Consider the following 27,636-nt stretch of genomic DNA (forward strand, 5'->3'; position numbering starts at 1 on the left):
AGTTCATCTTTCTGTGATGATAGGAACTCTTGGGGTGCCTGGGTTGTCACTCTGAATGCTGGCTTTTATCATGCAGGCCTGAAAAGGTAGAAGCTGAAAAGCAAGTGCTGGTCACCTTTGCCCTGTGCCAAAGTTGGTATCAAGAGTAACTTTTCACTGGGTTTACGAGAACTGTGTCTTATACGGTTTTATATTGTAGACACTTGATAAATGTTTGTTAAATAAATGATAATTGCATCTTTGTTCCCTCAAATCCTCAGTCCCTCCCGCCACCTCTCTTTTCCATCTTTCCACAAAATATTTAAGGTAGCTTATGAGGACTCCTAAAACATAAAGAATGGAGGCGACATCACTTAAGGATAAATCAGTCTCAGCCACTTCTTCCCTTTCCTCTTGCTGCGGCCTAGTTTGTGCTGGGGTGGACCCGGTTCTGCTGCCACTGCCGACTGGACCAGGAATTGGGGAGTGGGGTGGGCAAAGTATTGCCTGGACAGAGCTAATCAGACTCTCTCCTGGGAGAGAGACTATTCTCAGCGTCAGTGTGATGGTATTTTCTTCCAGACACCCTCCCTTCTTGGTTTAGTTAGTTTGAGTAGATTCTGTTTCATCTATTTAATGAATGAATGAATGCATTTATTTGTATATAAAACAAATTTTTTAGTGGTTTCTGTTCTTAACAACAACAACAAATCCCTGACTAAAGCTGACCCACAGCTTGGCTGCAAGCTTTCTACAGGATGTTCAAAGTCAGGAAACGTAGAGCAAGCTTATTTTTAGACAATAGATCAGTTACTTTTTCAAATCATATGCTTCCCCTCCGGACATCTTTGCAAGTAAAGTACCTCTAAATTTTAAGCAGTGGGTCTAATGGTTAATCTGAAAAACGTACAATAAATATAAAACAGAGTGGCAAAAATAAAAGTTTCAAAACACAGGGAAGATAATGTATTTGTTCTTTTTTTCGGATTAACAATCTGAAATTCCGTGGTGCATTTATTTTGGACACATCCATATTAGTCAGCATATTAGTCAGTTAGTTAAAAGTAACTCACACGCTGTTTAAAAATAAGTTTATCCTACATTCCCAGACTTTTCAGACATCCTGTGGCACCCAATGCGAACACAAAAACTTCACCACTATATAGTTGAGAGTGTCACGATATAAAACAGAATGTAACCGCGCAAGTAGTGATAATCTACTCTAAGGCAGATTTATCCTAGATTTTATCCTAAATATAAAATCTGGATTTATCCTAAATATCCTCATAAAAATCTCACCGTTTAACAGAGTGAACAACACCCTCAGCTGCATCTTTACAACAGCGGAACGCAAATTTTATGGTATCGTTTCTTGTAATATCTTCCAATACTGGCAGATGGTGTTACCTCCAAGTGCAATTCAGGAAAAACGCACTTTGAGGGCAGAGGAGACAGTGGGCACCAATCACCCTTTTTGGCCTTGCTTCAGCCCAGCTTGCCATCTTTTGTTCAATTCGTTTCAAGACATATGTATTGAATACCTATTATGTATACTGTGTAAATTGGAAAAACCTACAATTTTCCCTTCTCCTGTGAGTCCTCGTTACTTTCACACAGCTGACACTTCTGGTCACCAAATGTATGGGGTTTCCACCTCAACAAGTAATTCTCTGTAGGACACCAGCAGGGTGTTCTATACAATTTAACTCAATATTTAACCCTATCCCTCTGGAGATGGTGTCAGATCCCACAGGCTGAGGGCTCAGTCCCACAAGAATGTTCCCATCCTCCTTCAGATGCCGAACACAAATAGCAGGTCCCCACGTTATCCACAACTTCTGTCTTGGCTACTAATTGGAGGTTCCCACGCCCCCCTCCTCAGGTTCAATTACTTTGCTAGAGCATCTCAGAACTAAGGGAAACACATTTACCAGTTTATTAAAGGATATGATAAAGGATACAGTTGAACAGCTAGATGAAGAGGTACAAAGGGTAAGGTCTGGGAGGGTCCTGAGCACGGGAGTTTCTGTCCCCATGAAGCTGGGGTGTGTCAGCCTCCTGGTATGGATGTGTTCACCAGCCTGGAAGCTCTCTGCATCCTATGCAATTGGGATTTCAATGAAACTTCCCCACGTAGATACGATCTATTATTGACTCCATTTCCAGCCCCTCTGCCCTCCTTGGAGAAAGAGGAAGGGGCTAAAAATTCCAAGCTTCTAATTATGACTTGACCTTTCTAGTGCCCAGTGCCCAGCCAGGAGTCACCTCATTAGAACAAAACATAGTCCAAGTGCTCTGCTCTTATCACTTAGGAATTTACATGGGATTTAGGAGCCCTATGTCAGGACAGGGTCAAACACCAAATGTTAGAACAAAAGATGCTCCTAGGGTTCTTATCACTTAGGAAATTACAAGGTTTCAGGAGTCCTGGGTCAGGAGCCAGGGAAGAGACACCAATATATATTTTTATTATCTCAGGCTGTGCTAATTACTAGGGATGCGTATGTTAATAAGGTAGAGTCACTGCCCGCATGGAGTTTACCATCTGGCAGCGATTAGAGACTGATTGCAACTGTGACAAATAAAACGCACCTCTTAGGTGCCAGGCCTTCTCCTGGACACTTTGCATCCATTATCTCTATTAAGTAGATCTTGTTATGCCCAGTTTAGGGTACTGCTGCTTAGGGAATTTGGGACATTCAGATTTGGGATTTGAATTCAAGTTTGCATGATTTGATAGTCTAGAATCTTATGCTATCCAACATGGCAGCCACTAGTCAGTCATGTGTGGGTATTTAAATTTAAAGCAATATATGTTAGATGAAATTTAAACAGTTCCTCAGTCACACTAGCCACATCTCAAGTGCTCAATAACCACATGTGGTTAGTGGCCACTGTATGGGACGGTGCAGATATAGGACATCTCCACTAGAACTCACAGAAAGTTCCCTTGGACAGCACTGGTCTAGACTCTTAAAAGTCTAGATGCAAGCTCAACTTCAAGATCCTATGCCCAGAAGAGATTTCCAAACCCCAGGAGTCACTACGATCAGCATTGTTTCTTTTCCCTGAGCCATCAGTAGAGAAGCTTCTGAATAGGGACTTACCCTGGCACACTTTTCCAATGTTGCTGTCTTGGACATGACCTTGATTTGGAGGTGGATCAGAGGTTCTGTTTGTAATGGGAAATGTGCACAATTTAATGAGATAATAAATCATACCCTTCAATGTGAAGCCTGGAACATAGTAGGCACTTGATAAATGCTAATATGATATTAAAGAGTGTGGAACGTGGAGTCACAACACTGGATTTGAGGCCCAGTTGATCACTTTCCAACCGTGTGGCCTGTACAAATCAATCAGTTTCTCTGAACCCTAATTTCCTTAATTATAACATGGAGATAATATCTGACCTTGGAGACTGTGAAGACCATGAGCTATCAGATATGAAAACACTCTGGTAAGTAAAGACTTTGTAAAGTACGGTATTATTTTTGCCCTCCTTTGTGCCCTGAAAAAAATGATTAAAATAATAAATTCCTAATCACAGCTTCTTTACCTGTGCTTTGCCTCTTTTTCCTGAAAATGGAGGACAGAAAAGATATGGTTTATTGAGGGCCAGAATTACATGAGACTACTCAGGCTTTACTGCAGTAGAAAGAGGAAAGAAAGAATAGGGCAACAGCATGAGCCAGCATAAATATTCACTAATTCCCTGATGGTCAGGGTTGCAGGCATTGCCCACGTGTCTGTGGAGCAGATGCTCTCCTGTGTCTTGCATTAGTGAGTCCAGGTAAGCCTCAGACAAGGGCTCCAAGTGGACCCTATTGACCACCTGTGACTGCCCAAGCGTTCATGCACAAGTCCTGGGGAGCAACGTGCCTCCGGGGCCTCTGTCCTCTCCCAAACAGAGCTGCGTCCTGAGAATGTCCAGGTGGCAGACTGCCAGACATGCAGGAGAAACAATCTACCTTAAATCCAGCTCTTTCCATCTTTCCATTCAGGGACAGAGGGTTCTGAGGAAGTTTTAGCCCCCTTTTGAAAAGGCTTGTTAGGGCAATTCCTTTTTCTCCCATATCTGCAACCCATACATATAACCCCAAAGTCAAGATCCTCGCTGAAGGTCCCTGAGTCACCGAGATCATCATTTCCATGCTGCCCATGCTTCATCACCACTTCCCAGCTCTCACTTGGTTCTCTGCCTGCCCGCCAGGGCACAGGCCTCCCAGTAGGAAGTTACCCCTTTGTGGGGCATCAGTGGAGGGGTACAAGTGGGTAGTGCACACACCCCCTTTACTGTCCAAACCCTTTGCTTCCCACAACATCATCACCCAAGAGTCAATGAATGGGTGTGTCAGACTTTACCAAACAGCTAGCTTAACTAGAGGGAATGATAATAAATGGGGGTGAGGGTGGGGTGAGGGGAAAGGGTCTTAAAGAAAAACCAAATGGCTGTCCTCAAAGTCAATGGTAAAGCATGTGCAGAATTCACCCTTCAGAGGGGAACCCTGGGCTGGGTGGACACACCCCAATTCCCAGCTAGGATCTCCATCCTCAGGTAGAGCATTCTTCTTCAAAGCTCAGAGCGTACAGAACCATCACCCTTTAATGGAAATCCTGCTGCCCACCCTTAGGAGTATTAAATAACAAAAATTCAACCGAGTAAATTTGAAGATTGAATTGGTTTTATTCAACGATTGATGAGTCAGGCAACATTCCATCTAGCAATAAAAAAGAAGCTCCAATGAGTTGTAGAAAAGGAAGGTGGAGAGGGGCAGAAAAGGGAAACTGTTAGCCAAAAATGCATTGTTTTAGGCAGGCTCGACCTCCTAAGGGGAACGGAAGGGACCTATTGGGTGCTAACCAGGTAATTCCAGGTGGAATGGTTAAAGGTTACAATCTGGGGGGAGGTTGTAGCTGTAGTTAGGTTGGGTATTATGTTTTGGTTTGCTGACTTGGGACCTTAACACAAGTGACTTCATTTTGGGCCTGTTGTTTCTTTCTTTCTTTCTTTTTTTTTTTTTGCGGTATGCACGCCTCTCACTGTTGTGGCCTCTCCCGTTGCGGAGCACAGGCTCCGGACGCGCAGGCTCAGCGGCCATGGCTCACAGGCCCAGCCGCTCCGCGGCACGTGGGATCTTCCCGGACCGGGGCACAAACCCGTGTCTCACTGCATTGGCAGGCGGACTCTCAACCACTGCGCCACCAGGGAAGCCCCTGTTGTTTCTTTTTAACAGGAGTTTTTCTGGCCCTAAGCGCTGGGAACACAGAAATCGCATCAGTACATTTCACAAAGTCTCTGAGTTGTACCAACGAGTCTCAAATGTAACAGAATAGTTTAGGATCGGCTTTAACTTGTCCTCTTCAAAGTCTCTTAGCTGAGGAGAGGTGCACATGGGCCTCTTCAGCTTTCTGGGTGATCCTAGATATAACTGTTAGGGCACTTGGACACACTGGCACACTAACAACACACACACATGCGCGCACAATACAATCTAAATCCATATTGAGGAAACGAAACATATTTCTAATCCGCAACAGGATCCACTGAAGTACTCTGGCCCATCGGTGAAATAAAATTATTTTGAAGGCAGGACTAGAAAATTTTTCAACATAAAATTCTCTCTCTGCTTGTTTGGGGTACTCCTCCTCTTTGGTGTGCACCGTGCATCTGATTTATACCTAACCAGACCTCCTTAGAAAACACAGGAATGCCTGCTCAACTGAAAAGAGCAATTTTCTCCTGGTGCAAGAAAGGTAACTCCTTAGGAGATAACACTCCTTTCTCAATCCTGTAAGGGGTCACGATGGCCCACTACCCACCTTGTACATGCAGATCTGGACTATATAAACTGTCAGTATGTTACTTTGATGTGTAATCCTTTGTCTCGAAAATGTATATGACTGTTTTGACCTCTAATGGGTGAAACGGTCCTCAGAACTTTCTGAAAGACTGTCTCCCAGGTTATAATCCTCAGGTTGGCTCAATTAAGTTCTCTGTTTCTTTCTTAGATTGACTGTTAATTGATTTTTCGTTGGCACCGTAATAGAAGTAGAACATTACATTATTATGCAGAGTTTTGTCCATCTCTGTACGTTCCTTTTGCCATGCCTTCTTGGTGTAGGGAAAACTGTCCCATTTTGACCATCCACTACTTGGTTACTCAAAAATATCTTGTCAGGGCTTGAAAATTAAAGTTGTTTGTTCAGTTTTTACTTTTGGGGATGCGTTAGTTGGCTAGGGTGGCTATAACAAAGTACCACAGGTAGGGTGACTTAAACAACGGAAATTTATTTTCTCACAATCTGGACTCCGGAAGTCTGAAATCAAGGTGTCAGCAGGATTGGTTTCCTCTGAGGTATGTTTCCTTGGCTTGTAGATTGCTGTCTTCTTCTGGGTATTCACATTGTCTTCCCTCTCTGTGTACATGTAAGCAGCTCTTTGCAACCCCATGCTCTACTCATTTCCAGCCCTAGCACACCTTTCAAATCTTTTAATCACACAATACTTTGCCTAACTTGTCGGTTCTTTCTGTAGATCAAAGAAGTAGAAATGAAGAATAAGTAATCAACAGATAACCAGATCTCTTCCCTAGCTTCCCCTTCAGTAATCTGGTGAACAAACTGTATGACCAAACTGTGAACAAGATAACATCTAGAGGATGATCACGAGGAATCGACCAGCCTGCACACCGTGGGGGATGTCACCGACTCTGACTCCCTATCTCAATGATTAACTGAGATCACTTCGCTGTTTCCCTTCAAAAGCTTTCATGACCAAGTAGAATCTTCAAAGGTGGTTTTTGGGGGATGCTGAGTCCACCGTCTCCCCAGATAGCCGGCATTCTGATTAAAGGCACCTTCCCTTTCTACCATTTGTGAGTATTGATTCTGTAAGCGGTGAGCATCGGGGCCTGATTCGATAACATACCCATATCCTAATCTCTTCTTACAAGGACACCAGCCAGCCATATTGGATCGTGGCCCACTCAAATGACCACGTTGTTACTGAATTTGCTCTTTAAAGACCCCCATCTCCAAATACCGTTGCATTCTGAGGTTACTGGGGGTTAGGTTTTCAACATATGAATTCTGGGCAGGGAGTGGGTGGTAGAGGTAGAGACACAATTCTGCTCATAACAGGGGATGAGATTCAATTCTCGGGCTGGGTGTGTTTCAGCATGTTCTGAAATCTTTGTATTCTGAAGGAAGGCAGCAGGAGGTACTGTCATCCCCCAGTCCTAGAGACCCCCAGGGGCACAGATGGGTTGCAAAGGAGGTGGGATTTCTCCGGTGTCTACACAAACAGCGAATTCACTCTACACAGCGCTGCAGGTCTACCCCTTGTTGTTACAGCAGCATACCACTGCATGCCTATTCTCAGAGGATGCCGGAAGATTCACCATGACCTCTAACATCAATTTAAACTCGGATAATGAGTTTTCCTCTCTCTCCTTTTTTTTTTCTGAAACAATGCTCTGCATACTATGACTCCTTAATAAAAAGTCTTGAACAGAAGCTATTGTGATAAGGCTTCGGAATCAAAAGGACCTGCCCCATGCAGAAGCTCCACCCCTCACTGTGTTCTCAGGGGCCATTCACTCAGCTCATTCCAGAACCAATTACTAAGCACAGACCATACCCCAGGCATGGTGCTAAGTCTGAGAGCCACAGAGATAAATAAGATCAAATTCCTCCCTCCAGGGGTCTAGTAGAGGCTGAGGGAAAGTAAACAAATGATTAGCACACAGCATATAATAAGGGTCATAAGAGCAGGCTGCAGTGGGAGTTCAGAGCCCTGGGGAGGGGGGTCAGGAGGGGAGGCCAGGGAAAGGTTCTCAGAGGCAATGACTGAGTGATCCCAAAGGAGCAAGAGAAGGTAACCAGATGGTGAGGGAGAGGAGCGTTCCAGTTGGAGGTGTGGTAACCATTCATAACATGGGGACAGGACCACCTAACTCAGAGAGCTCTTGTCAGAATGGATGGTGAAGAGTCGTATGTATAAGGTGTCCAGCCCAGTCCGTGATAGGTGCTGACCAAAGGTAGTTCAGGGGGCCCATTCTGCCCTTTGAACTCTTGTATTCTCTCCCCTCGTTTCTTCTTTGTGGCAAGGCCGATCTGGGACTTAGCAAGATCTCCCCAAGATCCATGTGAATTTAGGGTCTGGCGAAAATCATCCTTTCTCTGCTATGTCAAAATCACCCATAGTTTATGCATCTTAATTCCAGAAGTTGCAAGGGGATTCAGCCACCTTCTCGATGGAAAATAAGGGAGTCCAGGAATGCACAAAAAGAAGCACAGTGGAATGGTTTGAGAGTGCCGGTGCATGCCCCGAATTCTCCTCTGCGAGATCATTTCTATCACGGTAAATAGACTCTGTAATTAAAAATCACTAATGTTTCATGACAGCCTGCAACTGGATTTGGGGCACAAAGGCAAAGGTTGGGGGTGCGCTGATATGGGATGGGGACACCAAACACACAGATACTGTGCTGGGAAATGGTGTCATTCACTACAGGGCCATTCACTAACAAAAATTCTTCTCATTTATATACAGAAATAATGAGGCAAAGGAGCAGCTTTTAAAAAATAAAAAAGACAGAGAAGATAAGCAAAAAAACGAGGGATCATTTAGAAAGCCACAGTAACTTACCTGCCTGCTTTCCTTTTCTGGGAAGATTTTTATCTCTGCCTGCATTGTTGTAAATTACTTAGTAAAACTGAAGTCAAAATTGGTTTTCAGTTTCTTCCACCTCTGTTTGACCCCTGTGTAAACAAGAAACCACATGGGTTTCTTCATATTGTTAGCTGTGTAACAGCCCCCAAGAAACCAGGATTTCTGTTTCCAATTGACCGTGACCATGGGCTAACAGAGCAGCGATGGCAGGGAATCAAAAGTAGGTTCCTGGTGCTGCCACGGAGGGGAGGGATTCTCCAGGCTTCCTGAGAGCAGGGCACCTGCTGGGTTAAGCAGAGCCTGTCCTTGGTACCCTTGCAAAGTGGCCAGAAGGAAGGGAACCTTGGAAGAAATCTAGTTCCATTCTCACCCTTGTAGGAATGAGATGTTTTCCTCCAGCCTCTGAGAAGGTCTGCATCCTGCGAAAATAAATTAGGCAGAAAATTACTTTTTGACAAACTTGACTGAGGCTGTGAAAGTCGTTCTAAGTTTGAAGAGTGATTGGAACTAAAGGGTTTTTAATTTTTTTTAATGATTCTTTCTCTCTTCTTTCTTTTTTAAAAAACAGATTGCCCCAGGGGAAAGAATAGGAATTCAGGTAGACGGTGAGTCCTTTTCTAGTGTGTCTGATTCTGATGGGGAGTTCTCATCTTCATTTGCATGTCAATACTCAGGGCCCTCTTAGATTTTCTAGGTATACTGGATCAGTCTGTCAAATTTTCTATTATTTCTCATTGCACGTGTATCATGTTTATGGATTAAGCAGCCTTTCCTACTAGTCTTGGGGGAATACGACCATCATATTTAAGCTGTTGTGTCTACAATGACTTGTTATCTATTGCTGGGTAACAAAGCACCCTAAAGCTTAGCATCTTAGCACAACAAAGATTTATTGTTTTCCTCAATTCTGTGGGCTGACTGGGCAGTTCTTCAGTCCCACATGGGTCACGCAGACGACTGCGTTCAGCTGGCGGATGGGCTGGGCTGGAAGGTCCATGAAGGCCTCTCTCTCATGTCTGGGGTCTGGGTGCTGACAGTCAGCTGAGATAGCTCTGCTTTCCTCCATGTGGTCTGTCTCTGCACACGGTCTCATCCTCCAGCAGGATAGCTTGGACTTCCTTACAACATGCTGCTGGCTTCCAAGAGCATGAAATCAGAGTGCCAGACCCCTTGAGCGCTTAAGAGAAAGGCCCAGAACTGGGTACAGTGTCATTTCCACCATATTCTGTTGGTCAAAGCAAGTGACAAAGCCAGCTCCGATTCAAGGGAAAGGAAAACTGATTCTACTCCTTGGTGGGAGAAGCAGCAAGGACAATTAGGGGAAGAGTTATTTGTAGCCGTCTTTGGAGACATCTACCGCAATGGTAAAATGCGTCCTAAACTGATGCTTAAAAACATATTCTGGGGCTTCCCTGGTGGCGCAGTGGTTGAGAGTCCGCCTGCCGATGCAAGGGACACAGGTTCGTGCCCCGGTCCGGGAAGATCCCACATGCCGCGGAGCGGCTAGGCCCGTGAGCCATGGCCACTGAGCCTGTGCGTCCGGAGTCTGTGCTCCGCAACGGGAGAGGCCACAACGGTGAGAGGCCTGTGTACCGCAAAAAAAAACCCCAAAAAACCCCATATTCTGGGAAATTGGGGATTGTCAGTATTGCTGAGGGGGTGCTGGATAGACTGATGGTAATTAATAATGATAAAACTTATAGCTGCTATTCATTAAGCACCTCCTTAATGTATGCTAGGCAGGGTCTTAGGTGCATTATCTCTGTCTTCTAGAAAACAACTCTGAAAGGGTGGTATTATTATATCCATGTTACATATTAGGAAACTGGGGCTAGAGATTCTATGACACAGGGGTCCCCTGTAGCAAGCTGTGAAAGATGCTGCATGGGGCCTGCTGCCTCTTTGCCATCCTCCCTCCCCCTGTCTCTCCAGAATGCCCCACCTTGGCTCTTCACCAGCCTGGGCCATACCAGTCAGACACCCTGCCTCCTTCCCCTGTCTGAAGGTCTGTTATGAATAGACTCTATCCAAACTTGCTTTCTGCTCAGTGACAAAAAGTGCTAAAGGGTTTTTAGTTAAACGTATTCCATTAAATATGTTATTCTTTTAAGTTGTCAGCCTTGACTCACCCAGTTTTTCTTTTTTTTTTCTTTTTTCTTAAAAAGGTACTTAGCCCAGAAAAGTCAAGAGAATTTTGAAGAATTTAGAAAGGTACTTGCTCTACAGCTATTAAGACTTATTATGAAGCTATATTCACTTAAAAATGTGGTATTAGTGCCAAAGTAGACAGCTGGGACAGAATACAGAGCTGAAGCTCCACCCCAACCCACATAGAGAATCCCATGGAGAAGAACGGTTCCACCAACAAGGGTGGAGTATGAGTCAATGGAGAAGAAGTGGACCTTTCAAAGAAGGGTTCTGGGTAACCAGCCATTCATACGGAAAAGTACAAAATTAGATCCCTACTTCACAACACACACAAAAATAAATTTCAGGTGGATTAAAGGCCTACCTGTAAACAGGTGAAGAAAATATGCGACTATTTCTAGAAACTTAAGTGTAGAAAAGGATTTCTTAAATAAGATACTAAAGTTCAAACCATATTGAGGAAAATGGTTAACTCAGATGACATTAAAATGTAGAATGTCTGTGAAATTGAAGACGCCTATACCCCATAACCCAACTATTTGGGTTACAGGTAGATCTAGAGAAACTCTCCTATGTAGGTGTGGGGAGGAATACAAGGTTGTTTATTGAAGCACCACGACATAAAAAAATTAGAAAGAACCTAATTGCTCCTCAGCAGGGGAGTAGAAAAATAAATTGTGGTTTATTCATATAATTTAATAATATTAGCAGTTAAAATGAATAAACTAGATTTATATGTAGCAACATGGATACATCTCAAAATCATGGTGAGTGAAAAAAACAAGTGTGAAAAATTTGTATGGAATGATGCCTTTTATGAAAAATCTTAAATGTAGGAGATGATATTGAACATTTTAAAATATAGCTACTTGCATATGTAGAAAAACATAAAACACACACAGGAAGATACACACCAAGTTGAAAACAATGGGAAGGAGGAAGGAAACTAAGATGGTACATAGGGGGCTTCATATGTACCTTTATGGTTGGTTTCTTAAAAATAATCTGGACTAAATATGGTGAAATATTAATATGGGTTAAATCTAGGTAGGGGTAATGTGAGCTTTTATTCAATTACTATATTTTTTCTTATGTTTTAAAAAGTTAATGTTTTTAGAGCCCTTAAAGAATAATAGCAAAGTTGTGAGGTCCAGGTCGGCATGAGAGAGACAATTGGGAGGATTAGATTGCCTGGGAGGCGTGTGAAGTACCTATTGGCTGGTCCGCTTTCCATCCCAGGACCATATCCTTCAGACTCAGCCCTGGTCCAGCCAAAGCTCCAGGCTCCTTCCACTGCTGCTTTCTCCTGACCCAGCCTCCAAGCTGCCTTTGGGGATACCCACCCCCAATGCAAGTGGAAAACAAGTTAAGTCTTTGCTTGTCTCTACTCACCAATTCCAGTTACCCAAGTTCATTCCTATTCTCCGTTTCATCGTTAGGCATTTGAATACCAGAGATAAATAATGATGATGCTGTTGAAGAAGGAGAGGAAGTCCAGAAGGCCTTACTTCTTGAAAAATCTTTGTTTTTCAAGGCTGTGTCATCTCTACTATTTCAGTGGCTTTTCACATCAAGCCTATAGACAGAGCAGGTGTTTTTATTCCCATATTACTGTTAAAGAAACTGAGTCATTGAAGAGCTTAAAAACGTGGCTAGGCCATCAAAATGATTGGTGAGATGGCTGGCACTAGAAAGTGTTCTGAAGGCCCAGCTTAAGGCTCTTTCCAATATAATGAGCTGAGTGTGGTATGTGTTATTGTAATACCATGGGTCCCCAAGGGAGCAATCGGAGGGGTCCATCACTGTAGTGGGTTGAATTGTGTCCCCCTGAAAGATATGTCCAGGTCCTAACCCCCAGTACTTGTGCCTGTGACCTTATTTGGAAATAGGGTCTCTGCGTATGGAATCAAGTTAAGATGAGGTCATACTAGATTAGGGTGGGCCCTAAATCCAATGGCTGGTGTCCATACAAGAAGGGGAGAAGAGACACAGCCACACACACGGGAAAGAAGGGCATGTAAAGACAGAAGCAGAGACTGGAGTGATACAGCTATAGCCAGGGAACACCAAGGATTGCCAGGAGCAGCCGAAAGCTAGGGGAGAGGCCTGGGGGACGGGAGAGGGCCTCTTCAGAACCTTCTAGAAGAACCAGTGGAGAATCCACTGCCCCCACGGACATCCTGATTTTGGACTTCTGGCCTCTTGAAGTGTGAGAAAATAAATTTATGTTGGTTTAAGCCACTCAGTTTGTGATAATTTGCTATGGCTGCCCTAGGAAACAAATACAACCTACAGGCTTGGGGTGATTCCAGCGAAGGTGACGTCTCAGCTGAGAACTGAAGGGCTAGAATAAGGATGGTGCTGGGAAGGCGTTCAGCCACAAATAACAAAAATCCCATCCAAGGTGGCTGAAACAAATAAGGTTCCTTTGTTTTCACATAACAAGAGGTTCAGAGATAAGCAGTCAGGGTTTCTGTAATTGCCCATGCCATAGGGGACCCGGGCCCTTCCATAGTTTTACTCTACCGTCTCTAACTTGTTGGCATCTTTTGTCCTCATGCTTGTTGCTTCATGGTTGAAGCTGGCCCCTGAGCCACTCGGCCACACATCTGCGTTCTAGGCAGAAAGAAGATGGAGGAAAAAGGAAGAGCCTTTTTCAAAAAACACCAGCAGAATTCTACTTAGATTTCTATGGCCAGAACTGGCTTACATTTCATATGGCCATCCCAGCTGCAAGGAAGGGACATAGATCTTTGTATTTTTAGTTTTCCAGCCTCTAAAATAGAATGTAATAGAAGGGCACATGTGAGAAGAAGTTGATAATTGGTGTTGAGTAAGCAATTCTACAATACCTCTAAAATACCATTGTTTTAGATCAAATTTTAGGACTGGCAGCATGCACTGAGAAAATCAAAATAATAGTAGTTTAAACACATAAGAGTCTGGATGTAGGCAATCAAGGGCTGGTACGGAGGCTCCACAATCATCGAGAGGAAAGATTTCTTCTATCTTTCTTTTCCTTTATCCTTAGTGTTAGCTTCCATCTTCATTGTGGACTCATAGACCAAATGGCTGCTGAAGTTCCAGTCATCACAGTTTCATTCCAGAAAGCAGGAAGGATGAAGGGGGATGGCAAAATAGCATACTCTAGACACTTGTCCTTCTTTGGGAGAGTCTTCCAACCAATATCTCCCATTCTACCTCACTGATCAGTATAAGAGAGAAGAGAGGGTGAAAGAAATCGCTTTTATTGAATAAAAACAGGGCTGTCTCAGTAAGGAAGAAGAAGATATGTATTTGGGTATGCAATAAGCAGCTTCTGCTTCATAGGGCAAGTTAGTTTCAACTCAAGTGGCGATTTTAACTTATTTGTAGTGATTTCCCAGAGCACTGTGTTAAAAAAGATTCTGAGGCAAGGATCTGGGCTCAGTGTGTAGAGTGCAATGGCTGATTATGGATCTTGATCATGGTCATGAGAGTGGGGGGTAATGATCTGTATATATGTGTCTTGAATTTGCTATTCCTGGATATGCTAGCCAGTGAACACTGGGGTTTAAGAAAAAAAAAAAAAAAGAATCCACCTTATATCCTTCCCTTCCCTTCCCTGGGTAGCTCCTGTGCTGGCACAACGCCTGATGCCTTACCGGCCCCTGCACAACAGCTGGTTGTTGAATGGATTCCTCTTCCCTTGGAAAGGGTGGGAGAAGCTCATCCGCTGGTGACAAGGGTGACTGTGGGAAGATGTATTAGTTTGCTGGGGCTGCCATAACAAAGTACCGCAGACTGGATGGCTTAATAGAAGCAATTCATTTTCTCATGGTTCTGGAGGCTAGGAGTCTGAGATCAGGGTGTCCGCAGGGTTGATTCCTACCGAAAGCTGTGAGGGAAGGATCTGTTTCAGGCCTCTCTCCTTGACTTGTAGATGGCCATCTTCTCCCTGTGTCTTCACATGGCCATCCCTCTGTGCCTGGGCCCATATCTTCCTCTTCTTATAAGGACACTAGTCGTATTGGATCAGGCCCATCCTAGGGACCTCATTTTAAGTTAATTACTTATTTAAAGGCTCTATGTCCAAGTACAGGCACATCCTGAGGTACTGGGTGTTAGGACTTCAACATATGAATTCTGGCGAGGGGTCGGGGTAGGGTTTGTCCCGTTACAGCACATGACAGAAGATGTTCTTTTCCCCCCTGACTGTGTCAACCAGCCAAGCAGCCCAGGGATTTAATAACATTGACATCCAATTACCAATCCGTTATGCTTCAGTTTAAATCAAAGTAATACATGCGTGTGCTTTAAGAAAAAATCCAATTGTTCTGAAGAGCTTATGCTGGAGGATGGCGGTCGCCTGTCCAGTCCCTCCCTCACCCAGCCCATCACGTATGGACTGCTTGCTTTAGTTCACGTGCTGACTCCTGCCCTTTTCTAAAAAATAGATCTTTTTTTTTTTTTTTTTTGCGGTACGTGGGCCTCTCACTGTTGTGGCCTCTCCCGTTGCGGAGCACAGGCTCCGGACGCGCAGGCTCAGCGGCCATGGCTCACAGGCCCAGCCGCTCTGTGGCATGTGGGATCTTCCTGGACCAGGACACAAACCCACGTCCCCTGCATCAGCAGGCGGACTCTCAACCACTGTGCCACCAGGGAAGCCCTGTTAATTTATTTATTTAAAAATAAACAGACATGGCCCTACCAATCATGGGGACTATTAGGTGGGGTCATTTATAATACACCGTATGCCATTCCCCTGTCCTCAGAGACTGGTCCATGTAGAGTCATGTAGCTCAAACTAAGCCAACCAGAGCTCTTCCCTGGAACTTTTCAAACACATCTGAGAGAGAGTCCTCCTTCCCTTAGATCATTAAACCTGAAGGCTGTAAGCCCAGACCAGCCTATGCCATGTCCCTTGCCATGTGGAGAAAATCCACTTGCAATAAAATAAATGAAGCCAAAGTACAAAAAGGAGCAGAGCAGATTAGAGAGACAGAGTTCTCCATAGCATTTGAGTCCCTGCTTCTGGGGCTCCCTAAGACCAGCTGCATCCATGACTGTGGATTCCGACACATCTCCCAGTTTGGGGTGGTAGAATCGGGCATCTGTCATTGGCAAAGAATCCAGATAATTCCCCAGTAGATGGAACATAAACACATTCAGCAAACTTTCTATCTAATCAATAGGATCACTAATCACAGGCCAAAAACTTTCATTTCTAGGTTTGTTTCTTGGGGGCCTGTTTCAATTTATGGGTCCCCGATTTTTAGCAAGGCTATTTAGAGCACTAGCTAGCCTATAGCTATGGGCTGGTGGTTCCCAGAGGAAAATATCATACCTTTCACTGAGAAGATGTTTCAGGATACAGAAAAGGGGATAATATTAATATTAATTCATACAGGAACTATGATCATGTAAGTACCATTTACACATTTCTCTTTAAAATACTTTTATATTGAACCTTTTTTCTATATACAGATGTGGAGCTCCTCTGATGGGCTTCTAACAGTGTCTAACTCATAAATTCCCTTCTTGAAAAGACAAATACCATATGCTAACACATATATATGGAATTTAAGAAAAAAAATGTCATGAAGAACCTAGGGGTAAGACAGGAATAAAGACACAGACCTACTGGAGAACGGACTTGAGGATATGGGGAGGGGGAAGGGTGAGCTGTGACAGGGCGAGAGAGAGTCATGGACATATATACACTACCAAACGTAAGGTAGATAGCTAGTGGGAAGCAGCTGCATGGCACAGGGATATCGGCTGGGTGCTTTGTGACGGCCTTGAGGGGTGGGATAGGGAGGGTGGGAGGGAGGGAGATGCAAGAGGGAAGATATATGGGAACCTATGTATATGTATAACTGATTCACTTTGTTATAAAGCAGAAACTAACACACCATTGTAAAGCAATTATACCCCAATAAAGATGTTAAAAAAACAAATAAATAAATAAATTCCCTTCTTGCTTTCAACTATATGATATGTAAAACACTTACAAGGCATTTACATTTGAGTGCTGGTTAGTATATAGATATGATGGCCAGATTATATTTTCAATGAAGCATCCCATCTAAATGAACGCTTGTATCTCTGCTCCCAACAATATTTATAAGAAAACTTCATATTGTGACAAAATATACACATTCCATTCTGGTGAGGTGACATTGCTAATAGCAGAGAATAGTGGCCTGACAAGTCTATTTTTTCACTGGAGATACATAGAAACACTTGCCATTGAGGTTTTGTTTGCCTTTTAATGAATTGCATAATCTAATAATAACTAATTATACCTTCCTTCTGTCATAAAGCTCTTAAAGCACTTCACAATCAATTAGCAGCTCAGGGACATCATTATTAACAGACATTTTGCAATACAAATGTATTCAGAGTTAGTACAGAGTAAACTTGACTTGGTAACCAGTAAAAGTGGGGTGAGGTAGTAAGCCAAACCAGCAGGCTTTGAAGTTTCTGAGGAAAGCTTTCTTTTTCTTTTTTTTTTTAAATTAATTAATTAATTAATTTTTGGTTGCATTAGGTCTTCGTTGCTGCGTGTGGTCTTTCTCTAGTTGCGGCAAGCTGGGGGCTACTCTTCATTGCAGTGCGTAGGCTTCTCATTGCCATCGCTTCTCTTGTTGCGGCGCACGGGCTTTAGGTGCACGGGCTTCAGGAGCTGTGGCACGCGGGCTCAGTAGTTGTGGCACACGGGCTTAGTTGCTCCGGGGCATGTGGGATCTTCCTGGACAGGGTTCAAACCCGTGTCCCCTGCATTGGCAGGCAGATTCTTAACCACTGCGCCACCAGGGAAGTCTCGAGGAAAGTTTTCAAGGTCTCACCAGCTTACTGGCAAAGCTTCTTGGTCCCTCGCTTTTATTTTTCTCTTATTGCTTTTCTCATTATTTATGCATCGTCCATTAAATTCAGCACTGGAGCCAAGGTCTGGTGCTTCTGCTTTTCCAAGTTGCATTGCTGCACTGCTGCTCTTGCTTAGATAAGTTAAATGTGTGTACCCAACTGAGACAATGTTCAATACTGCATAATTATCCAGTGTATTTGGTTGGCACAGGTCAGCAAGCTGGGTGATTTAGGTCAGAGTGGATTTTAGGTTAAGGTCATGCTAGAAACTATTCAAGACTCAAATCTAAAATTCAAATGCCACCAACCTCTGATCCAGCCCTTGAAAGGCTGTTGGAGCCCTGTCCAACGAACTATTTGCTCATAACAATGGGTGACCTGAAAGATGGTAAAATAATACGGTACAGTTACATACAGTGTTAGATATAAACACTGCCCATGACATTTTTAGTTTACATGGTAAGTTTGTTTGAATCAAACATAGGCCAGATTTAAATAGCTCTTTATGGATCCTCCTAAAGGGAATTTAAGGTAGTTTGAAAAACCTCCTACAATTTACTTCCACTCTCTGGAGGTTCTCAACGTAACTAAAATCTGAGTATTCTGTCTTATTTGCTAGTTTAAATCAGGGAGGGCCCTAGGAGCCTGGGATGACCTGTAAGGTGTCCCAAGCTGGAATGGACTACTCGGCTCTTTTTTCTTAGCTAACCCCTGCCTTCAAGTGAGAGACAAGTCATGTTTTAGCAATCAGTAACAGTGTGGTAGGCTGAGTAATGGCCCCCCAAAAGATATCCCTTGTTTTAATCTGTGGAGCCTATGAATATTACCTTATATGGCACAAAGGAAGAAAAGAAAGAAAGAACTTTGGATAGGATAAAATGAAGATAGGATAGGATAAAATTAAGGATCTTGAAATGGGGAGATTATCCAGGATTATCTGGGTGAGCACTAAACGTAATCATTTATATCCTTATATGAGGGAGGCAGAGGAAGATTTGACACAGATAAGAGGAGAAGGCAAGGTGGCCACAGGGCCAGAGATTACAGTGATGCGGCCACAAGCCAAGGAATGCCAGCAGTCACCAGAAGCTGGACAAGCAAGGAATGGATCCTCCCTGAGAGCCTCTGGAGGGAGCATAGCCCTGTCAACACCTTGCTTTTGGACTTCTAGCCTCCAGAACTATGAGAGAACAAATTTCTACTGTTTTTAGACATCAATTTGTGGTAATTTGGTATAGCAGCCCTAGGAAACTAATACAAACAGTGAAGTGAAGTGATATAAGGGCACAGAAAGGAGGATTCACAGCTGTCCCAGGATCTGCCTCAAATTAGGAAGTCTAACGGCTCCAAAAGACAAATCGAGACTAATTGTTTGTGTCCAATAATGTTAATTGCTAAAGAAATTAAGGGGAGTTTGAGACTGGTGGTAGAAATCTGGGGACTTCCCCAAACTTGGATTACACCCTGCACCGCAGACTGTACAGTGTCTCAAATCTGTGTTGTGTGTGTGTAAAAACGTTAGATGCTAATAGTCTGTGGAAGTTTTCCTTTTTCTCAGCTTTGTCTTGATCTAATGGAACTTCATTCTGAGAGTTATTTTCTCTGGTTCACTTACCTCTGTTTGTGGCAGGAGACTTTTTACAGGATGGCTCCTCACATGGTACAACTGCACTATGCAAATCTTTTTGAAACCCAGTATCTTGGTGGTTCTTTCAGGCAAAAAGGGAAGTCTGGCATCTTGGGGGCTCTGCCTGCTGGGAGTGGACATACTGCCCCCATCAGGCTGGGAAGTGTCAGAGCTTGTGGGGCACTGGAAAAGTGAGCCTGGAGCTGGTTGGAGGGGAACTGCTGTGCTATCCCGGGCTATCCGAGTTTGGCTGAGAAATAACATGTCTGTTGCAGTAGGGCTCTCACTTCTGACCAGAAGCCCCTGGGGGAAAGCACACACTGGGTGTGCTGCTCACTCTTAGGGGCTGGAAGAAATTTGGCTGAATAGAACAAAGTGATTCTGAGGACAAAATGGCTCAATCAAGTGAAAAGTGATTTCAGAGCTGACATCAGCCTGACGTTAACAACCGGGTTCTTATTATTATCTGCTTTTGAACCTCAGTAGGAGAACTTGCCTACCTTTGATACTATAAGCACAATGCTTCATGTTTAAAGATTAAAGCAGCTTTCTGGCATGTTGGAAAGAAATCACATGGGAATGGTTTTCACAGCGAGAAGCCAGGCTTCCTCAAAAGGATGTCACTCTGCAGCAAGATTACCGTCTCCTCCCATGAATATCAAAAAAGCCCATGATTAATTCTTTCCATTAGGAGCCCCATCTCCTGCTACTGTTACGTTTAAGACTGAAACAATATAGTCTGATTACCATTGTCCTGTGCAGTTTCGATTGCAAGGGCAAAATGTGAAATGTAGGAATCTTTTTTTTTTAAACATCTTGTCACTCCAGATGCAGATATACTTTGGAAATGGAATTAGAAACAATGCAACGGTAATTAAAGACTGGTGTCTTCCCTGGCACTAAAACACAGCCCGTAATGCCAAAAGTTTGATTGGCAGTATGTAATTAAAAGCTGCTTTAAATGGTTATACTAAACATAACCAGCTTCAAAAAGGTGACAGAGGGGAACAATTTTAATATAGGAGTTTTTAAAAAAGTTAGACACATTTAGAATGTGTGTAAAACACCTGATTAAGCACTTAAAAGGAAATCCCTAGGGTGCACTGAAAGGGTTATATTCCACAGTTTTTGCTTTCTTATTTACATGAAGTGATAATTTAGTGCACACTGTATTTGCAAAAATTGCCAGTTAATGTGTATAAATTTTAGAGAAAAGGAGAAGTTTGAAACAACAAAATGATGGAATTTTAGAAGATAAATTTCAATATGCCTGAATTTATCCCTTTTCATTGATACAATTTAATATCATTCAAATAGAATTTAATACTTTTAAAATTTCAATTTTTGGTTTTACTGTATATAAATTATACCTCAAGTATAAATATTAATTGTTGGTCAATTTGAGTACAACATCTTGGTGGGGGAGGAGGAAACATTTAAGAGAAAGAAAAGGAGGAAGCAGGAAATGCTTCTTCCTGCTCCCTAAGCAATACTTACATGAAGGCCCATTTATTTGCAGAACCATTGGAGTTGCAATGTCACTAGGGAGTTACCAAAATGCAGAGAAAAGCTTGTTTTAAAGATAGAAAAAAAATTAACTTGATTTAATATACATATTTATGCGTTTAAAATCGTTCACATACATTTTGTTAGTGTGAGTTTTATTTGCTTTTGCTGAAAACACTACCCCTGATGCTCAAGCCTGAGGCTACCTGGTTATTCATATCCAGGCCCACAGCTGGGAAGAGGCACTGACGAATCAGAGAGCATGCATCCAGGTCCGACAGGCCTTCCCCGATCCCCTTAGATGACTGGTGGTTTTCTCACCACTGCACTTACAGTGCAGCAGACCCTGTTACTTATTCACGTAACCAGCCCTGAACTTTCTTCTTTTAGAGTTTAAGGAAGAGATGGAACTCAGCTGACCACAAGTAAACAGGCACAGGAAGTCCTGATTAGCATTATTAACCTTCCCTAAAGAGAAGCACAGCAGGGCCCTTGAAAATGGCAAGTTGAGAGCTTTTGACAAATCTGAACAGCCCAAGAGCAAAATGCTGCTAAATGGGTTCACAGCCAGCCCCTTCCCTCCCTCCCTTCCGCTGTAAATTGCTTTGTGACAGCAGGAGAGGTGGAGAGGACCTTTACCTCCGTTGGAGCAGCGTGGGCTCTTTGTCAGGACGTGGTTCCATCCTGACTCTCAGATCAAGTATGATGACAATTCAGATAACTATCGGCAAGGGACTTGCTGTCTTTTTCAGCATTGGCAGTAACCGCTATTGTCTCATTAAGTGGCCCAATCACACATGGGAAAGTCTAGAACTGCTGGTAGGTGTTGTGGGGGTAACAAAAGTGTAAGGTGAAATCCATTGGGGAGCACTGAGTCTGCGTGGGAAAGTCACACACACACACACACACACACACACACACACACACACACACAGTGCTTATTTGCCACCAAAAGAAGGAAGGGAAGAAGGATGGATGGAAGGATGGAAGGACGGAAGGAAGGAAGGAAGGGTGGAAGGAGGGAAGGAAGGAAGGATGGAAGGAAGGAAGGAGGGGAAAAAGGAGGTAATTTTATTTTATTTTTAACATTTTATTTTATATTAGAGTATAGCTGATTAACAATGTTGTTTTGGTTTCAGGTGTACGGCAAAGTGATTCCATTATACATATACATGTATCTATTCTTTTTCAAATTCTTTTCCCATTTAGGTTGTTACAGAATATTGAGCAGAGTTCCCTGTGGTCTACAGTAGGTCCTTGTTGGTTAGCCATTTTAAATACAGCAGTGTGTACATGTCAATCCCACACTCCCTAACCATCCCTCCCCACCCTCCCCTCCGTAACCATAAATTTGTTCTCTAAGTCTGTGAATCTGTTTCTGTTTTGTAAATGAGCTCATCTGTATCAAAAAAGAAGTAATTTTAAAACAAACCCCATTGCTTTCCAAGTGATCCCTGATCATTATTTTTAAATTGAATTATTTAAGATTAATTTATTAGAGGTTCAATGCTTAATTTTTTTAAAGACTAATTGACTTCTTAGCATTAAAAAAAAAACCCAGCATTTAATTCCTAGTAATGTGGGTTCAGACATTACACTACCTATGTCTTGCTACCTATTTTGCTCGTAACAAAACAAACAGAAAAGTACTTCCCTGGAAAAGCTCTGCTTTTCACTGTGTCCTCATCCTTATTGTTTGTAAGAGCAGTGAAGTAACATTCTTGCAGTATCCAGGAATCCTTGAGTTTCCGAGAAGTGAAAAAGAAGCTTCTCCACTTCTCCACAGACCCAGGAGAAGGGGGTAAGAGCCCAGGAGAGATTGCGCTTAGTTACACGGGATCACAAACGGCGATTTATGCATTCCTATCTTTCCTTTAGTATTTCTCCAACTCTGTGGGATGTGAAAGGGGCTGAACTCCCATCAGACCCAGCAGCAAAAGAGGGGAGCCACAGCCTGACTTAAAAGCATTTGAGGGGCTTCCCTGGTGGCGCAGTGGTTGAGAGTCCGCCTGCCGATGCAGGGGACACGGGTTCGTGCCCCGGTCCGGGGAGATCCCACATGCCGCGGGGCGGCTGGGCCCGTGAGCCACGGCCACTGAGCCTGCGCGTCCGGAGCCTGTGCTCCGCAGCGGGAGAGGCCACAGCAGTGAGAGGCCCGCGTACCGGAAAAAAACCCCCAAAAAAACAGCATTTGATTAAAATACAATTCTTTAATATTTTGGGGGGAAATAATTACAAATTTACAGAAAAGTGGCCCAAATAGTAAAAGAACGACTATATAGCCTCCACCCTGTTCCCTGATCCCAAATTCCCTAATGTGGTATTAACAGTTTACCACATTTGCCTTGTCATTTGCTCTCTTTCTGTATTTTTTTTACGTACAGATTTTTTTTGAACCTTTGAGAATCAATTGCAGATATGATGCCTCATTACTCTCTAATACTTCACTGTACATGTCCTAAAAACAAGGACATTCTCCTACATGACCACAGTACAGTCATCAAAATCAGGAAATGAACACTCATACACTACTCCCATCTAGTCCTCAGAGCCCACGTCGATTTCTGTGGTCATCCCAGTCATGTCCTTTTCTGTCCCAGGATCAAACCCAGGATCACATGTTGCATTACTTGTCATGACTCCTTTGTCCCCTTCAATCAGGAAAAGTTCCAGGCTGTGCTGCTAAACTGGCTCACTGGGAGAAAAAAGAAGCCCTAATTTGTAGTGGTTGCCAACTTTTATGGGGTACATATTCCCATTCTAGCCAATTTCAAGTTACCGACTTGATATCACTGTCATTGAGCAGCAGTGTTAGGAAGAGATGCACGCAATGGATTTTCTAAAGTGGGTCTGAGCCAATACCAGCTGGCTCCCATACACTGCTGACTTCCTCTGTCTTTTTGTATTTCATGACTACGGTATGATTTTTTTAAAAGAGTACAGGCCAGTTACTTTTTAGAATGTCCTTCATTTGAAGTTTGTCTGATACTTGTTCATGTTTAGATTCAGTTTATCCACTTTGTGGCAGGAATATCACAGAAGTGATGCTGTATTCTTCTCAGTGCATTATACCAGGAGGCACGTGATGGTGATTTGTCCCATCACTAGAGATGATAAAAGAGATGTTCCATTCTGTTATTATGTGGTAAAACAGTATCTAACCAGATTTCTCCACTGTAAAGGGAAACTGTAAGCATTTTACACCTTACACAATAAGTCATCAATAAGCATTTTATAGGGAGATACTTCTAGACTTAAATGTCCTCCTGAAAATTTTACCTACTAGTTTTAGCATCCATTGATGAATCTTGCTGGATCAATTGTTCCTATTATAATCACCGAATTGTTCAGTTCCATGAACCCTTTACAATTATCCGTTGTCATTCTACAATAGGTCGATCCTTCCCTTTCCCTCAATTTCTTTATTTTTATTTTGTGGATTCATGGATCTCTATTTTATTCCATGAGTTATAATTTGTTACTATCATTATTTATTTTGATACTGAAATATTGCAGATTTGGCCAGGATGAGCCCTTTTAAGACGGTGCCTATGTTCTTCTGAGAGACTCTCAGCATTCTTGGATCAATTTCTTACTTTATGGCACAAAATGTTCCAGGTATATCTTATACTTTCCCTGCATCAGCCGTGAAATTAGCCATGTTCTGAGTAGTCTTGGTTCCTTTGAGAGAATGGATTTCATTGCTCCTAGGCCTTCTCAGAGAGCCAGGAAATCTATGTACACACCCACATGCATGCACACACACACACATATGCATTGTGGTAGACATGAAAATGTACCACTCAGATCCGCCTACAAGGAAGGACTTGTTGCGGAGAAATATCTTGCCCAGTATCACCCCTCTCCTGGGCAGCCAGCCCGCATCTAATGACTGATTGAAGAAAGGGATACAGATTGGTCATTTTGGTGCAGTGAGAAAAAATCTGACAGGCCATGTGTACTCCAGAGTGGAGCTGACCAAGACTGCCCTGGGCTGGCATCGCAGTTCAACGTCTTCTTCTGCCCAAGCTGTTTCCTTCCACGTGTTTTGATCCCTAGTAAATATCCTATACTCCAATCTTCATCTTAGTGTTTGCTTCCAGAGAACCCAATCTGCAACACACAGACACACACACACACACACACACACACACACACACACACACACACACACCCCTATTTCTACATTTGTAAATATATAAGTTCAGACCAATATTTCCAATTCTAACCGAACACCACGGGTTTATTCCAGTCTTCCCCTCCCCCACCATCACCAATATATTCACTTATTTCTCCATCCCTCCCTCTGTAAGCAGTCTCCTAACCAGGCAGGATGCCTCTTCATCCATAGCCCCAACACCAGGACCACGCTGGCCCTGCGGACCCCCCTAACTGTGTTAGCTGCATCCTCAGCACTGAACGAGGGGAAGGGGAATCCAATTCACTTTATAAGATAGGGGTTTAAAACACTCCATATGGAAATACACGTTAGTCCATTCTCTACATCTGCATCTTTATTCCTGTCCTGCCCCTAGGTTCATCAGAACCAGGACACTGTGGGGGTGGGGCAGGGGAGGGTAAGCTGACAAAGTGAGAGAGTGGCATGGACATATATACACTACCAAACATAAAATATATAACTAGGGCTTCCCTGGTGGCGCAGTGGTTGAGAGTCCGCCTGCCGATGCAGGGGACACGGGTTTGTGCCCCGGTCTGGGAAGATCCCACATGCCACGGAGCGGCTGGGCCCGTGAGCCATGGCTGCTGAGCCTGCGCGTCCGGAGCCTGTGCTCCGCAACGGGAGAGGCCACAGCAGTGGGAGGCCCGCATACCGCAAAAAAAAAAAAATTAAAAAAAAAAAAATAAATAAAATATATAACTAGAAGCAGCCACATCGCACAGGGAGATCAGCTCGGTGCTTTGTGTCCACCTAGAGGGGTGGGATAGGGAGGGTGGGAGGGAGGGAGACGCAAGAGGGAGGTGATATGGGGATATATGTATAACGTATAGCTGATTCACTTTGTTATGAAGCAGAAACTAACACACCATTGTAAAGCAATTATACTGTAATAAAGATGTTGAAGAAATACATTTGATTTGATTTGAGTGTACGTTTCAACAGTATATACTTACTTCCATTTTACTGGTGACTGAGGTCTATTAAAAATGAAATTCTTGGGCTTCCCTGGTGGCGCGGTGGTTGAGAGTCCGCCTGCCGAGGCAGGGGACGCGGGATCGTGTCCCGGTCCGGCAGGATCCCGCATGCCGCGGAGCGGCTGGGCCCGTGAGCCAGGGCCGCTGGGTCTGCGCGTCCAGAACCTGTGCTCTGCAACGGGAGAGGCCATAGCGGTGGGGGGCCCGCGTACCGCAAAAAAAAAAAAAAAAAAAAAAAAAAAAAAATCTTTCTTAGAATTTCATCTTGTGTCAAATGGAGAAAGGGTTATCAAAATTAACATTCTGGCACATATGATAGAAGAGAAGTGTCAAGAGACAGCCCTAATTACTTTAGGAAGTTGCTCAGTAGAAATAGCAATCTTTACCAGCTAAGTCTTCACAGAGGCAGTGGGGCTTTGAACTGGCTTCTCTAGGATGTATTGGATTTGAATAAATGGATCAGAAATGGATCAGGAAAGCAGAAAGATGGGACGTGGTGCCAAGAATAGGTAGAATGAGTAAAAACAAGGAGTACTGGGGGGAAGTGAGTAGATCAATTTGGCAAAAGAGAAAAATTCATGCAGGGGGAATGAGGAACATAAACTTGGAAACTTAGCTTGTGGAGAGGATCCTGATGATGCTTCAGATTTTATTTATTTATTTTTTGCGGTACGCGGGCCTCTCGCTGCTGTGGCCTCTCCCGTTGCGGAGCACAGGCTCCGGACGCACAGGCTCAGCGGCCATGGCTCACGGGCCCAGCCGCTCCGCGGCATGTGGGATCTTCCCGGACCGGGGCACGAACCCGTGTCCCCTGCATCGGCAGGCGGGCTCTCAACCACTGTGCCACCAGGAAAGCCGCAGATTTTATTTTATAGGCAATGGAGAGCTACCTTTCATCCTTGGAGTGTAAAGATAAAGATGTATAGCAGCAATGGTCAAGATGTGTTGGTGGGAGAGAAAGCAGTTAGGCCATTATTGCTGTGGTTTGAGTTTTGATGATAAAGGCACCGGTGGGTTGCTGGATCAGTCAGGGTTCAATCAGGAAAGCAGATCCACTCTGAGTATATGGAATAAGGATTTGTTATAGATACAGACCTTAAGTGTCATGAGAGAAGCCATGGAAGTAAGCGTCTGAAAGGGGGAGTTGGAACATTTGAGAAAAGTCCACTTACTAGTCTCCCTGAAGCACTGGCACAGGTGGAAAAGTTGGAGCTTCAGTTTGGAGGATAGGTATGTGTAGCCTCCAGGGTGGGACCACGAAGGAGAGGTGGTAGAAATCTCTATGGGAAGTTGCATCTCTGTGTAGCTCCTGTTTCTGTAGGTTTCCAGCCATGTGTCTGGTAGTGAGCCCAGGCTACTGTTAGTCATAAGGGCCAACAGCTGGGAAAGAGAGCCAATCATGAAGTAGATGAGAGCAAGACAGCCAGATGAGAAAGAACCCCCCTCCAAAAGACCACCTCTGCATCTGTCTGTCTTCACTTCTCATCATTATGACCTTCAGAGAGCAGTGGCTGCTAATTCACCTCACCTTTCAAAACTTGCTCAGATTCTTTGAATTACTCTAGGTCCTCTGGGAAGTAGAAGCCAAAGTGGGGTTAACAATGCAAGAGACTTTTTTTTTTTCCTGGCTGCATTGGGTCTTCGTTGTTGCATGCGGGCTTTCTCTAGCTGCGTCGAGCGGGGGCTACTCTTCGTT

Source organism: Grampus griseus, assembly GCF_964374135.1.
Source record: "Grampus griseus genome assembly, chromosome: 8".
Classification (NCBI taxonomy): domain Eukaryota; kingdom Metazoa; phylum Chordata; class Mammalia; order Artiodactyla; family Delphinidae; genus Grampus; species Grampus griseus.